The sequence below is a fragment of the Scyliorhinus torazame genome, chromosome 2 (assembly GCF_047496885.1).
Source record: "Scyliorhinus torazame isolate Kashiwa2021f chromosome 2, sScyTor2.1, whole genome shotgun sequence".
Lineage (NCBI taxonomy): Eukaryota > Metazoa > Chordata > Chondrichthyes > Carcharhiniformes > Scyliorhinidae > Scyliorhinus > Scyliorhinus torazame.
Window position 1 is genome coordinate 226,094,711 of NC_092708.1, and position 14,575 is coordinate 226,109,285.

General features: G+C 46.3%; 1 protein-coding gene across 3 annotated transcripts in view; it reads left to right on the top strand.

Annotated features, from left to right (window-relative positions):
* Positions 1-983: 983 nt before the first annotated feature.
* stxbp6 (syntaxin binding protein 6 (amisyn)) overlaps positions 984-14,575 on the top strand; it is a 422,478-nt gene continuing 408,886 nt past the window's right edge. For 2 of the 3 annotated variants that reach the window (XM_072484368.1, XM_072484358.1), the window contains exon 1: positions 990-1,234. The gene's annotated coding sequence lies outside the window, so the exon portion shown is untranslated. Of the gene's footprint in view, positions 1,235-14,575 lie in introns of all 3 variants that reach the window. The other variant, XM_072484378.1, reaches the window with a different exon arrangement.

Sequence of the window (14,575 nt, forward strand, 5' to 3'; positions counted from 1 at the left end):
CACAAGTCCCGAAAGACGCGCTGTTAGGTGAATTGGACATTCTGAATTTTCCCTCTGTGAACCCGAACAGGCGCCGGAGTGTGGCGACAAGTGGCTTTTCACAGTAACTTCATTGCCGTGTTAATGTAAGCCTACTTGTGACAATAAAGATTATTATTATTATTACAGCAAGGTCCACAAAAGGCAATGAGGGAGATTACCAATTCTTGCTCTTTTGTGGTGTTAGTTAATGAATAAATATTGAGAAGAACGTCCTGCTCTTCACTACTATCACTTTAAAAAGCTGATGATCTTGAATCCCGTCTAAATCTGGATACCTAGTGAGGACTCATAGGAATTACTTCCTGTTGACCAAGTCCTGGTTCAGTAAGCCTTCTGCAGCACATTCCAACCTTAATGTCGATGTAATTGCTCTGCCCAGAACCTGAGGATGTCCTCAGGCTGTTGGGTTTGATTACGTGTCCAAAGGTTTCTCTGTAAGTTGCTCCTGGTATGAAACTAACCCCCTCTGAATCAAAGTTGCTTTACAGCACCAGGCATTTGGAATGTTTTATTTAACACATAAATAAAACTTTCGTATTTTAAAAAGTTAACTTTGTTTCTTGAACTATAAAAAGGTGGATGCAGCCAGCAGTCTGACACAACGACAGGGTTGCGGGTGGGAACCTGATTGACAGCGCAAAGACCCGGTGGGCGGGACAACCAGTGAGTGGCGGCGAAGAGACGGGGACAGCCAATCAGCGGAGACCTGGCGGAAAGAACCAATCAGCGGCGGCTGCGTGTGGAAATGACCAATCGGCGAAGGCCCGGGGCGGAAGGGGCCAATCAGCAGTGAGTGAGCGGGCGAAGGACATGTGGGCGCGGGCAGTGGGGCGCCTGTGCAGTGAGGGAGGGGGCGGAGCCGGCGGCGAGGAGGAGGCGAGGCCGGCGGGGTGAGGGGCGGGGCCGGCGGAGAGAGGGGCGGGGCCGGCGGGGTGAGGGGCGGCGCCGGCGACAGTTGGAAGCTTCACGCTCAGAGACGGGCAGCTGATTCTAGCTCAGCTTGAGGGGGAGCAGCTCGCGTGTGATTAAAGTTCGCACTTCTATCTGGAGTGTTATCAATGAGTTGGTGATGTTGTGAGGACTGTGCACCACCCCGCCGTGTGAGTGGGGGGGAGAGGAGGGGGCTGCTCGCCGGGCGGCCGCTTCATCACCTCCGCAAGACGGAGAAACTTGGGTCTTGTTGTGAGCTTGGGTAAGTGAGAGCCGAGCGCTCCTCTCTGACAATCTAAACAAGCGGCTCTGTGCTGCCAAGCCCCAGTCATTTCAGGAGCCCTCCGCTTTGGGGCAGCAACAATTGGCGGGGGAAAACAAACTGAAGAACAAACTGTCATTAACAAAAATGTCCAGGATTTATTTGTAAGAGAGAAAGACTCGAGCGCAGTAAATATCCCCCCAGTGAGCTGCTTGAGGAATTAATTTCCAATTGAAGTGTGTCCCTGTTGGAGCAGTGTGTTTTCAGGTTTTCATCTCCCCGGTTAAATGGCTCCCGGGGTGAGTTGCCTTTTTTGGCTTCACCCATATGGGCCCGAGGAGAGCGACCTGCCGAGGAGTCCCCTGCACCAGGGCACACTCACTCACTCACTCCCTGTGCAAAGCACAGCATCAACCGCAACTCTCACAACTTCACCCCAAGCAATCTAATTACTATCTCGGCTCAAACCAAAAGCCGGACGGACACCTCTGGTCGCCTTAATCGTGAAATTTATATTTCCTGCTTTCCTCCGCCCGGCAGTAAAGCTCTGACTGTTCGGAGAACATGCACCGCCACACGCTATCGTTTTTAGATCCACATGGGTTTCGGTGCAATATAATTTTGACTTGTGCATTCACATGATTATCAATTCTAAATTGCAATAACGCTAACTCGACAAGCCTTCCCTTCTAGCCCGGCTGTGAGTTTTTTTTGTTCTGTGTACTTATCTCACCGGATTAGAGGAGTTGAGGTGTCCACAGTTTGAGGGAGTTGAATGAACTGCTTGTTGTTACTGCTTGTTGTTACAGGTTGAAGTAGATTGTCAACAAAAAGGACGTTAAATTGATTTGGTAGTGAAATGTGCTCGTCGTAAATAGTTTAATGGTTGTAAGGCTGGCGGTGTGCTACAGAATTGTTTGAATCAGCCTATCTAAACTTCTATTGAACTATTATAAACATTTAAACTTGGCCCTAATAAGCTGGAGGGCTTTTGAGATTTATACCACCTCTTTTTCTTTGCTTCGGTTCCTGGTACAGCATATCAGAAACCTGGCGTCCCTCACACTGCTCACTTTTTTGTTGTGATTAATTGTTTAGAGAGGAGGAATGGCTTTTGAGTTGAAAACGTGATCTTTTGCCAGAAGCACACATTTTAATTAAATTGCTCATTTGGTGTCTATCAAACTGTACCAGTGATTTGAAAGTCGTTGCTCAATGACTGTAGCATCTTGTCTATAAGACAAATGGACATTCCAGTAAAGTGTGACACCTTGTACTTGCATACATTTCGTGCAGCCTTTCAAAGTACCAGGACTGACTAGTTATACCAGATTGGTTAATTGACCATTGTTCACCTTGTATATGGAATATTACACTAACAATGGGGTGAAGGCCAGAGGAGACTCCCAGACTCCGTCTCCCCACAGGCCATCCTCAACATAAGGCAAACAGTCAAACTAAGGGACAATGTCTTAAAACACAGGACAGTTGGTCACCCTGCTTTAAATATCGCGCTGTCAACCGCTAAATGGGGGTGGCGTGGTGGTTAGCGCTGCTGCCTTGCGGCGCCGTGGATCCGGTTCGGTTCCGACCTTGGGTGGCTGCCTGGAGTTTGTGTTCTTGTCTGCTTGGGTTTCCTCTGGATGCTTCGGTTTCGCAGTCTGAGGATGTGCCCGGTTGGGTGGATTGGCCATGATAAATTGTCCCTTGGAGTCCAATGGGCAGCATGTTAGCATAGTGGTTGACACTATGGCTTCACAGCACCAGGGTCCTAGGTTCGGTTCCCGGCTTGGGTCACTGCGCGGAGTCTACACGTTCTCTCCGTGTCTGCGTGGGTTTGCTCCGGTTTCGTCCCACAAGTCCTGAAAGACGTGCCATTAGGTAAATTGGACATTCTGAATTCTCCCTCAGTGCACCCGAACAGGCACCGGAATGTGGTGACTAGGGACTTTTCGCAGTAACTTCATTGCAGTGTTAATGTAAGTCTACTTGTGACAATAAAGTTATTATTATACGATGTGCGGGTTAGGTGGGGTTACGAGGATAGGGTGCGGTCTGGGTAGGGTTCTCTTTCAGAGTGTCGTTGTAGACTCGATAGGCCGAATGACCTCCTTCTGCAGTGTAGGGATTCTGTGCTCTATTTCCTAGGTAGACAGGATCTTAACAATCATAGTGTACAACTGTTTCTTTATCTGCCCACTCTTGCCTCTTGTGTGGCAAATGTCAGTTGTACTTGTGCAGTTTGATGTGGGGTGTATAGCATTATGTATTGTGATGCAAGTATTAGTATTGGAGTTGTGCTAACTTTTTTATCCAATATAAAATAGTTAATAGGCAAGAATAAAAGTCTTCATGAGCTTGGGGATAGCCACTTGATGAAGACCCCTGGGGAAACCTCCAATGTTAGTCTTTGCAGAAAAAAATTAATTAATGTGCTCGAGAAAGAGAATTACTACTTCCAATTTGGTACAGTGATCGTGGTTGTCATCTTTTGTTCAGCAAGCTGGTATTATCCAAGATGATTTTTTCCAGTATCATAACCAGATCTGTCCAAGTATATATTTGTCAGAAGTCTATTTCAATAGCCATAACAGATGCATTAAAAATCTTCCATTTTTCATGTGTATTAAATTACTTAAAAGTTATCTAAAAGATCTCTAGGAGCAATTTTAACTTTGGAGCTTCGTTCTAATTTTCTTCATGATGTAATGTCAAATCTGACATGAAGCAGAATTGGGAGTAGTTTGTAAAGTCAGCTATAACATTTGGGGAATAAGAATGCAAGTGGTTATTTCAATGTTCTATTTTCATTCATTTTAACCTTTTGTAGGGGAGAGCCATATGGGAGTTTTGAAACCAAATGGGACCCATTTAACATGCCACTGGGTTATGGTGACTCCAATTTCCTTTCTTCCACCAAGTCAAATTTCACTTTCATTTTATTGGATTGTGGGATTACATTATTCTTTGATTTTCTTTTCCCAAAAAGGAAGCAAGGTTCTTGCCTCTCAAGATACTTAAGAATAAAAGCAAATTACTGCTGTTGATGGAATCTGAAACAAAACTGAAAATACTGGACTATCTCAGGTCTGAAGCATCTGTGGAGAGAGAAGGGAGCTAACATTTTGCGTCTGGAAGACTCTCTTTTCACTGTAATCAAAGCTACTGTGTTAGAATCCAGTTAATGTTATAACTGGATGCGAATATTCCAGAATGGAACCCTGGTTCAGAAGACCGTGACTTTTACTTTTTTTAAAATAAAGCATGTAGGAACAGAATCATGGAATGCTAATTAGTTTTAACAACAAGAAAACATTTATTAAACATGATTAAATTGGTGGCGCAGTAGTTAGCACTGCTGTCTCGCAGCGCTGAGGACCCGGGTTCGATCCCAGCTCTGGGTCACTGTCTGTGTGGAGTGTGCACATTCTCCCCATGTTTGCGTAGGTCTCAACCCACAACCCAAAGATGTGCAGGGTAGGTGGATTGGCCACACTAAAGTGGCCATTAATTGAAAAAAAAATCATTAGGTATTTTAAATTTATTGAAAAAATTGGATTATAATGGAATACTTTACTCCCCCTGTAACTAAACAATTACACAGGTTTTAGGGTTAACATGGATCGCAAGTACATCTTAATCTACAATGGTCTCATTAACACACAGTCCCTATTAAGCGCACAAGTAGGCAAAGACACTCTCCACTGTGAACCCCAAGTGACTGTGGATATCTCCTCAGCATTCCCCCCCTCCCCACCCCCGGATGATTGATTGTCACCTGAGAGTTTCCAAACACCACTCCCAAAAACTAGCTTTAAATTCTTTTCTCATCATTATAATGCTCTCCCTTGGTGTTTACATTCTGAAATCCAGGCCAGGTTTTCCAAATTACATTTTTAAACAGAGCTTCTGCTGCACATGACAGCAAATCTAGTCCAAGATTTCACAGACCCCTTTAGGATTTCTTTGTCTTGACTACTGTGCAAATTGCTCACAATCACTTTAACTCATGATTCCCAGTCTGTATTAAAATGGTATCCAACATTTGTTTTACCTTTTGAAGGCTGCTGTCCCACTTTAAATCTTGTTACTCCAATTGCCTCTAACTTCGAACACTTTGTTTACTCTTCCTTGAATTCTTCTGAACCATACCTTGGGCTCTGTTCACTTAAGTCCAGACTTCTTGGACACTTTTCCTCAATTCTCTAATTTCCTTAATTAGATGCTCTTCAGAGCCCTGCACCATTACGTCATGGTATGGCATTTCTTCTGGCAAAACTGAGAGATATGTTCTCTCTAGTCTTCTAAAACCAACTGCTTCTAACAGAGCTGTAAGAGCTGTCTTCTCTCTCACTACATATCTCCAACTGCAATCAAATGAACTAACTTAAAAGCTTCTCTACCTTACAAGGCCCTAGTTGATAACCAACCCCCACATGCTTATATTTTTTATTTATTCTTCATGCCGTACCTCTATCTAAGCACAATAAAATCACAGTTGGAACTTAACCACACCCCCACACATACAAACTACAGGTTTTACCCTTCCATGCATAGAAACATTCGATTAAACCCACTTAAACTAAACCTTATGTAATGCTTACCAATATAATTCCCTTAAAACTACTTTGTTTTCCTAACAATTGGATTATAATTACTGCATAACTCAGTTCATTTTTTTTGCATGAGATGGTGACATTTTTCTTAGTCTCCAGTTTTACTGCAGTTGTGTTCTTTGAAAACTGTCCAACATATTGCCAATGTTCTAGATTTTGCAGTGGTGATGATGTTGAAGCTCAGTGTTCACTGTCACTACTCCACTGCAAGTGTAATCAACATCTGGAGTCTGCACATCTCCAGAATAAAGCAGAAATCCAGAAAGTTGCTGTCAGTGTTTTTAGGTTGTTCCAGAGGGTGTGCTGTTGAAGCACCTCTAGACTGCAATATCGAATAAATGTTGTATACTGTACTGAAAGGAGAAGACTGTCTGAGAAGTAAGCACGGGCATAGATGGGTATCCATGTGTAAGCGATCCATGGATTTTTTATTTTGAATATGCTTTAAAGGGATTAGACCTTTTTAATGTGAATGATACAAAGATTGGAAATTTTCTTTGGTTTTGGAAATGTTTTCTCTTCCCGCCATGGACTTTATAATAACCCATAGTTTCTGATTTCGCATTGTACTGTTTGCTTGAGATGGATGTCATCAGGATTCTGTGAAATGCACAATTTTTCTATGAATGTTTTATGTGAATTTCTGACCGTGCTTACTTACAATTACCTGTTCTTTTAAACTGTTATTGATGAACAGGTAAGACATCTAGCACCATGAGACAACAAAGAAGTTAAAGACTTCCTCTTAGTTAATTGATCTTTTGACTTTAATACTGGGTTGGACGCTGTGAGCCTTGGGATTAGTGGGTTTTTAGTCAAATGGTGAAGGGTTTAAGCCTCGCTTCAAACTGCCCTGATGCTTGAGAATTCCTTTCTAAATATGTAGTTGATGTCTAATGTGGTACTCAAAACTGGACAGAATGGCCATTATTCACAGTTACTGTCCTGCCTCTTGAGTCAAAGGCTGAGTTTGGATGCAAATATTTTTGTGGCAAACTGACTATTTGTTTTCTCTGCTTTACTAAATAAATGTATTGATTGTCTTTAATTTAAAATATCTCTAAATACTGTAATTTTTGAGGGGGCGAGTTCGATTTGGGAACAGAAATTAACCTTTCTTTAGCTACATATATTGCTTGTTTTACAGAGTGTTGTCTTTGTCTGCTTGTTATTCAAATCTCAGCAAAATTGCTGACTGAATACACAATATGCCAATATGCTTATGGTTGAAGTCGGTTTAACATAAATGATCTTTGATCATATACAATGTTTAAATATTCAACTATGGCTGTTTATTCATCACCTGTGGTTCAGTTAATGTGTGATGCTCCGCTTTTTACAGCATGTTGAATTTACAAAATACAAAATGTTCAAGTATTTGCGGAACAGCCGAGCTATTTACGTAACAGAGCTGCATTTGCATTTTGAGCTTAATGTATGAGAATGCATCATCAAGCCAGTGCTCAATAATTAGGTGTTGTGGCAATTGATTGGGGGGGGGGGATGATTGAGGAAAATGACTAGAACCGTAAGTTAATGCGTTAAATGTGAAGAAGCAGTGGTTTTAATTGGTGATTCAGTCAACCGCATGACAAGGGGTACTCTGCCATGCATGCATTCATGGAAAATTTAAACAAAGTCACAAATGCACAACTCTGTGCTACTTCTGACTGAAACCATTAAGAGGAGTGCCTTTTCATATGTCTAAGATCCACACCAACACTGAATAACAGAATTGTTAGTATAGAAGGAGGCAGTTTGGCTGTGTCTGCATCAGCTCTCCAAATGAGCATCATGACTTTGTGCCTTTTCCCTGTACCCCTGCACATTGTTTCTTTTCAAGTAATTATCTGATACCCTCTTGAATGCCTCAATTGTAGCTGCTTCCACCAACTTCCAAGCAATGCATCCCAGACCCCAACCACTCATTGTGTGAAAAAGTTTTTTCTTCACATCATATTTGCTTCTTTTGCAAATCACCTTAAATCTGTATCCTCTTGTTCTTAATCCTTTTATGTGGGAGAGCAGTCTCTCCCTATCTACTGTCCAGCTCCCTCATGATTTTTAACATATCTATTAAATCTGCTCTCGGCCTTCTTCTCTCCAAGGAGAACAGTCCCAACAAGGAGAACAGTCCCAACGTCCAATCTATCCTCATTACTGAAGTTTCTCATCCCGGAACCATTCTTGTAAACCTCTTCTGTTTGCTGAAATCCTGACCAGTTTCTTTCAAGCAACCTGGTTTCAATGGGCACAAGCTTTATTGTTTTGTTTTCCTCCCTAAAGTGACCTGACAGCCATGCATTTAAAGTAAGGAACTAGATAGTGCCTGAATCATTTTTTTAAATTATCTGAGTAGAAGGCATTTACTGAACAAAATTTTAAGATAATTTGACAAGTGACATGCTATCATGGAACTAAATAGCACTTGTTCTGATCGGTTTTGATTCTGTAAGTTTTCTGTTGAAGTGTGTGCATGCAATGTGCAGGTCTCAGGTGAAGAGGGAATAATGGGGTAGATTTGAGTGAGAGGCTATCTGTTGACACTGATGGAGCACAGTGGGCTGGTATAGCACATGTCTAAATAGCTGCCTTTTAAAGCAGACCAAGGCAGGCCAGTAGTGTGGTTCAATTCCTGTACCAGCCTCTCCAGACAAGCGCCAGAATGTGGCGACTAGGGGCTTTTCACAGTAACTTCATTTGAAGCCTACTTGTGACAATAAGCGATTTTCATTTTATTTAATTTCATTGTTACACCTGTTTTGAAACATTGGAGTAGATTTCTTCCAGCTTCACATATTCAAATCCCTCTCCTTAAATGTTACAAATAATTTAGCGTAGTCAATCTTCTTCTACTATAATGTCCCAGTGAGCCCTGTCATAGTGTCAGAATCCTCTCCCATTTTATCTTGGTTTTTTTTCAAATTAGAAGGAAAAACAAATACTTGAAGCTGCTGTTCAATGAAGGTGGTTTTCTTTCAAAATAACTGCTTGTGACTCAATACCCCCACCCCCAAGGGTAAGTTAGATTATTTTCAGCAAGATTGACTACCGGTGGCGGCTATGAAGGAGTAAGTCTCACATTTGGTGGCTCCCGCTCTGGTCGGACTTTTGGACCTTTCCCCCGTTTTTCTACCGGACTTGAATTGTAAAACGGATGTTAGTGGCAATTGTTTACTGAATTCCCACTTTGGTGCATGGAGAGAAGGACTAGAATTGTTTGTAAGGGCAGAAACAAAAAGATAGAGAAGGCTGGGCTGTAGCTGCAACAGAATACAGCATGGTGGAGGTTTGGACCTCTGGCTTGTTGACCTAGCAGTCTATGGAGCAGCTGATGCAAGTCATTCAGCAAGGCTTTGCTATGCAGAAACGGGACTGCTTGGACCCGACAAAAGAGTTGATTGAGCGGTTGGAGCATAGATTGGAGACCCAGGATCGGGCGAGCCAGGAGGTGGAGAAGGAGCTGGCTGAGCAGGAGGAACATCAGACTGCGGTGGAGCTGGAGGTGGGGATGCTGAGGGACCAGCAGAAGAAGCTCCTGGAGAAGGTCGAGGACCTGGAAAATAGGTCCCGCCGGCAGGACCGAAGAATCGTCGGGCTCCCGGACGGGTCCGAAGGAACGGACGCTGGGGCATACATCGCAGACTTGTTTGTGAAACTGCTGGGGGATGGGGCATTCTCCTGGCCCTTGAGGTGGATAGGGCTCACCGAGCACTCGTGAGGAAGCCGCGAATGGGAGAGCCCCCCCAGGGCAATGGTGGGGAGCTTCCACAGGTTCTCTGTTAAGGAGCTCATTTTACAGTGGGCTAAGCAGACACGGAGCTGTAAATGGGACAACAGCATCCTGTGGTTTTACCAGGACCCGAGTGTAGAGGTGGCTAGGAGGAGAGTTTGCTTCAATCAGATCAGGTCGATCCTTTTTAAGAAAAAGGTGAAGTTTGGACTGTTATACCCAGCCCGTCTCTGGGTCACGCATGAGGATCAGCACTTCTACTTCGAGTCGCCTGAGGACGCGTTGGACTTTGCAAAAAAAGAAAGGGCTGGTAATGGATTGCGAACTTTTGAACCTGGCTGCAACGTTTATGTTTTTGTTTTTTCTTTTTGTTTCTCTGTTTTTGTACTAAGTTTCCCATTTTGCGTTTCATGGAAGATGTTTGTGATGCCGTTTGCATTGATTTGGAACCAGTGGTAGAGCGGAGGGATTAAGGTTTTCATTTGCACTGTTGGGGGATGGAGGGGTGCTTGTTTTGATCTTGACGTTTTTCTGTTGGGCAATTGTGTGGGGATTGTTTGATGTTGGAGTTTGTTTGTATGAGCGGGGGGAGGGTGGGGAGGGAACAGTAGGTGGGAGACTATCTGGCGCCAGGGATGGGGGCCACAAAGCCAGCTGGGTGAGCTAGCTCTCGGAAGCGCAGTTGGGGGTGTGCATATGTTTGGTTTAGTAATGGGGTTGGGTTACAGGGTTGTGTTACTAGGGGGGAGGGGGGGTGAATGTTCTGTTGATGAGGGAGGGACTTGGGCTGAGGGACAGAGGAGGTTGGGGGAGGGGGCTGCCTGGGGATGGACCGGTGGAGGTGTGGAGCATGGGTTGGAGGTGAGCCTAAAAAAGGGATTGGCTGATCGGCGGAGGGGGGGGGGGGGTGCAATGAGCCCCCCAACTAGGCTGATCACCTGGAATGTTCGAGGGTTAAATGGGCCGGTCAAAAGGGCACGTGTGTTCGCACATCTTCGGGGATTGAAGGCGGACGTGGTAATGTTGCAGGGGACGCACCTTAGAGTTACGGGCCAGGTTAGACTGAGGAAAGGCTGGGTCAGTCGGGTCTTTCACTCGGGACTAGATTCAAAGACTAGAGGGGTCGTGATCCTGATCAATAAGTGGGTGGTGTTTGAGGCGGGTAGAGTAGTCTCGGACGTGGAAGGTCGGTACATTATGGTCAGTGGGAAACTGGAGGGGGTGCAGGTGATATTAGTAAATCTGTATGCGCCAAATTGGGATGATGTGGAGTTTATAAAGAGGATGCTGGGGAAGACACTGGACCTGGACTCGCGTAGGTTGGACATGTGAGGGGACTTAAACACAGTTCCTTTGCCAAGGTCCATCACTAAGGGTTCATGGAGGGGGGGGGGGGAGATCCATTGAGGTTTGGGCAGCCGAGGGTGAAGGAGTTCTCCTTCTTCTACTACTTGCATGTGCATGAAGTGTATTCCTGGATTGATTTCTTTATTTTGAGCAGAGCCTTGCTGGCTGGGGTGGTGGACACTGGGTACTCGGCGATTACAATCTCAGACCATGCTCTGCACTGAGTTGACCTGCAGGTTGGTAAAGACCGTAACCAGTGCCCGCACTGGAGATTGGACGGGGTGCAGGTAGAAGGGCTGGGGGATATAGTGGAGGGTTGAAGGCGATTCAAGCGGGTAAGGCCCCGGGTCCGGCCGATGAAGGGGTGTGCGAGTGGCTGAGGAAATGTATTCAGAACTACCTGCAGGTCAATGACACGGGGGAAATTTCAGCAGCGGTGATGTGGGAAGCACTGAAGGCGGTGGTCAGGGGGCAGCTGATCTCGATCTGGGCCCATAGGGAGAAGGTGGACAGGGCAGAGACGGACCGACTGGTAAAGGAGTTACTACAGATTGATAGGAGGTATGCGGAGACCCCGGAAGCAGGGCTTTTAAGGAAACGGCGGAGGTTACAGACAGAGTTTAGCTTACTGACCACGGAGGGCGATGGAGTAGCTGAGAAAGGCGAATGGGGGCGATCTATGAACATGGAAAGAAAGCAGCTTAGGAAGAGGGAGGCAGCTCGGGAGATAGGGAAAGTGAAGGACAGAGATGGGAACCTGGTTGGTGATTCAGTAGAGGTGAATAAGGCATTTAGGGATTTCTACAGCAGGCTGTACAGGTCTGACCCCCCTATGAGGCCGGAGGGGATGAGGCACTTATTGGAGGGGCTGAATTTCCCAAAGATGGACGGGGTGCAGGTAGAAGGGCTGGTGGATATAGTGGAGGGTTGAAGGCGATTCAAGCGGGTAAGGCCCCGGGTCCGGACGGTGTTGCCTTTTTTTTCCTATACTCTTTTCTCTGTCCTTTCTGTGGCTCTGTTCCAATTATGGCAATCAGTGAATTTGCCCTTCTTTCTATGTTATCTATGTCCTAATGCTTAGAGTCGCCAGGTATCAAATGATACCACCACAAGTTTCAACTGGCTATTGATCAAAGAGCCACCAGTTAGTTAGTTCAAGGTCAAGAGTACTTTATTTACACACAATTAGTCATGCAACATAAACACTACTAGTTAACTACACCTATCGAGTAAGCCAACCTGTACTTCACTTCGGGCACCCGGCTTGGGTCCGAAAACAGTGGCCGCTGTTCGATTCTGGATCTATCGAGTCCGAAGGAGTAACTGCTGCTCAGCTGGGCTCATTTGTACTTGCTTCTGGTGTTGCTGCACTTGGAGATGGCTGTGACCGGGGTACCAGGGCCAAGAGAGATCAAACATGTGGCGGACTCTTCTTCTTATACTGAGGGGTTTTTGCGCTCTTTTGGGCGGTCCTTCGGTTTGGGCCCTACTAATTGGGTGATCCCTGATCACTCAGTTCGATTCCTAACCAATAAGTGGGCGGGGATCTGGATGGCTGGGCGTGTCCCAAGCGGTCACTGACCCCGTTGTTTGCATTTCCCTTGAACGGGGAGTGGTGCCGAAATGTCTGGGACTGTCCAGTTGCTCGAGTACCAGTCCTTTGTTTTGGTGAAGGTGGGCCATCAATCGGACTTCTTGCTTACAAATATGCATTTCAGGCTCTGAGCCTGCCTGAGTCTTGGCTTGTCCATTTTACCCGCTAGGCTTTGCGAGTTGCTCTGTACCTAGTTGGAAGTGGCCATCCCAGATGGCTACAACGGATACCCAGTGGAGTTTCATAAAACGTTCTCAGGATGTTGGTGCCGATGTTGTTGAGCATGTTCAATGAGGCAAGGAAAAGAGGGATGCTGCTCCCGACGATGTCACAGGCAACAATTTTGCTGGTTCTTAGGCGGGACAAGAACCCGGAGCTGTGTGGGTCCTACAGGCCGATCTCCCTGTTGAATGTAGATGCCAAGTTGCTGGCCAAAATCTTATCCTACAGGATCGAGGATTGTGTTCCGGACGTTATAGCGTGGCTAGGGGCTGTTTCGCACACTGGGCTAAATCGCTGGCTTTGAAAGCAGACCACGGCAGGCCAGCAGCACTGTTCAATTCCCGTACCAGCCTCTCCGAACAGGCGCCGGAATGTGGCGACTAGGGGCTTTTCACAGTAACTTCATTTGAAGCCTACTTGTGACAATCAGCGATTTTCATTTTCATTTCATATTGGGGAGGATCAGACGGGGTTTGTTAAGGGTAGGCAGTTGATGGCCAATGTAAGAAGGCTGTTAAATGTGATCCTGATGCCCCCGGAAGGTAGGGAGGAGTAGGTAGTGATCGCAATGGATGCAGAAAAAGCTTTTGATCGGGTAGAATGGGAGATACTAGGAGGGTTTGGATTCGGGCGGGGCTTTATTGACTGTCAGGTTACTGTATCAGGCTCCTGTGGGAAGTGTACGGACGAATAGGACAACATCGGACTATTTTAGACTGCGCCGGGGGACGAGACTGGGATGCCCCCTCTCCCCACTGTTGTTTGTGTTGGCTATAGAGCCATTGGCAATTGCTCTGAGAGTCTCGAGGGGCTGGAGAAGACTCGTCCGGAGGGGGGTGGGGGTTTGGAGCACAGGGTTTCGCTCTATGCAGATGACCTGCTTCTGTATGTTTTGGACCCAATGGAGGGGATGGAAGAAATCATGAGGACTCTAGGGGAATTTGGCCGGTTTTCGGGGTATAAACTTAATATGGGAAAGAGTGAGATGTTTGTGGTCCAAGAGAGGCGACTGGGAGTGCTGCCGTTTAGGTTAGTAAAGGGAAGCTTTTGGTACCTAGGTGTGGGAATGGGACCGGCTGCATGAATTGAATGGGCCCGGCTGGTGGATCAAATGAAGGACTATTTTCGGAGATGGGACGCGCTTCCGTTGTCTTTGGCTGGAGGGTGCAAACGGTGAAGATGATGGTCCTCCCAAGATTCCTATTTGTATTTCAGTGTCTCCCCATCTTTATTCCGCGGTCCTTTTTTAAGTGGGTTAACAGTGATCACGGGCTTCATCTGGGCCAGCAAGACCCCGTGAGTACGGAAGGTAATGCTTGAGCGGAGTCGGGAAGAGGGCGGGCTGGCGCTGCCAAATTTTAGCAACTATTACTGGGCGGCTAATATAGCCATGATCAGGAAGTGGGTGGTGGGGGAGGGGTCGGCATGGGCGCATATGGAGGCGGCTTCATGTAAGGGCACCAGTTTGGGGGCGTTGGTAACTGCGCCCCTGCCACTCCCGCCGCACGGTACTCCACCAGTCCAGTGGTGGTGGCGGACCTGATAGTTTGGGGCCAGTGGAGGCGGCATGTGGGAGCATCGGTCTGGGCCCCAATCTGTGACAATCACCGGTTTGCCCCGGGGAGTATAGACGGGGGGGTTCCGGTTATGGCGGAGACGGGGGATTGAGAGGATGGGGGATATGTTAATAGAGGGGTGCTTTCAGAGTATGAGGGCGTTGGAGGAAAAGTTTGGGTTGGCGAGGGGAAATTAATTTGTGTATCTGCAGGTGCGGGACTTCCTACGTAAACGGGTGTCAACCTTCCCGCTCCTACCGCTAAGGGGGATTC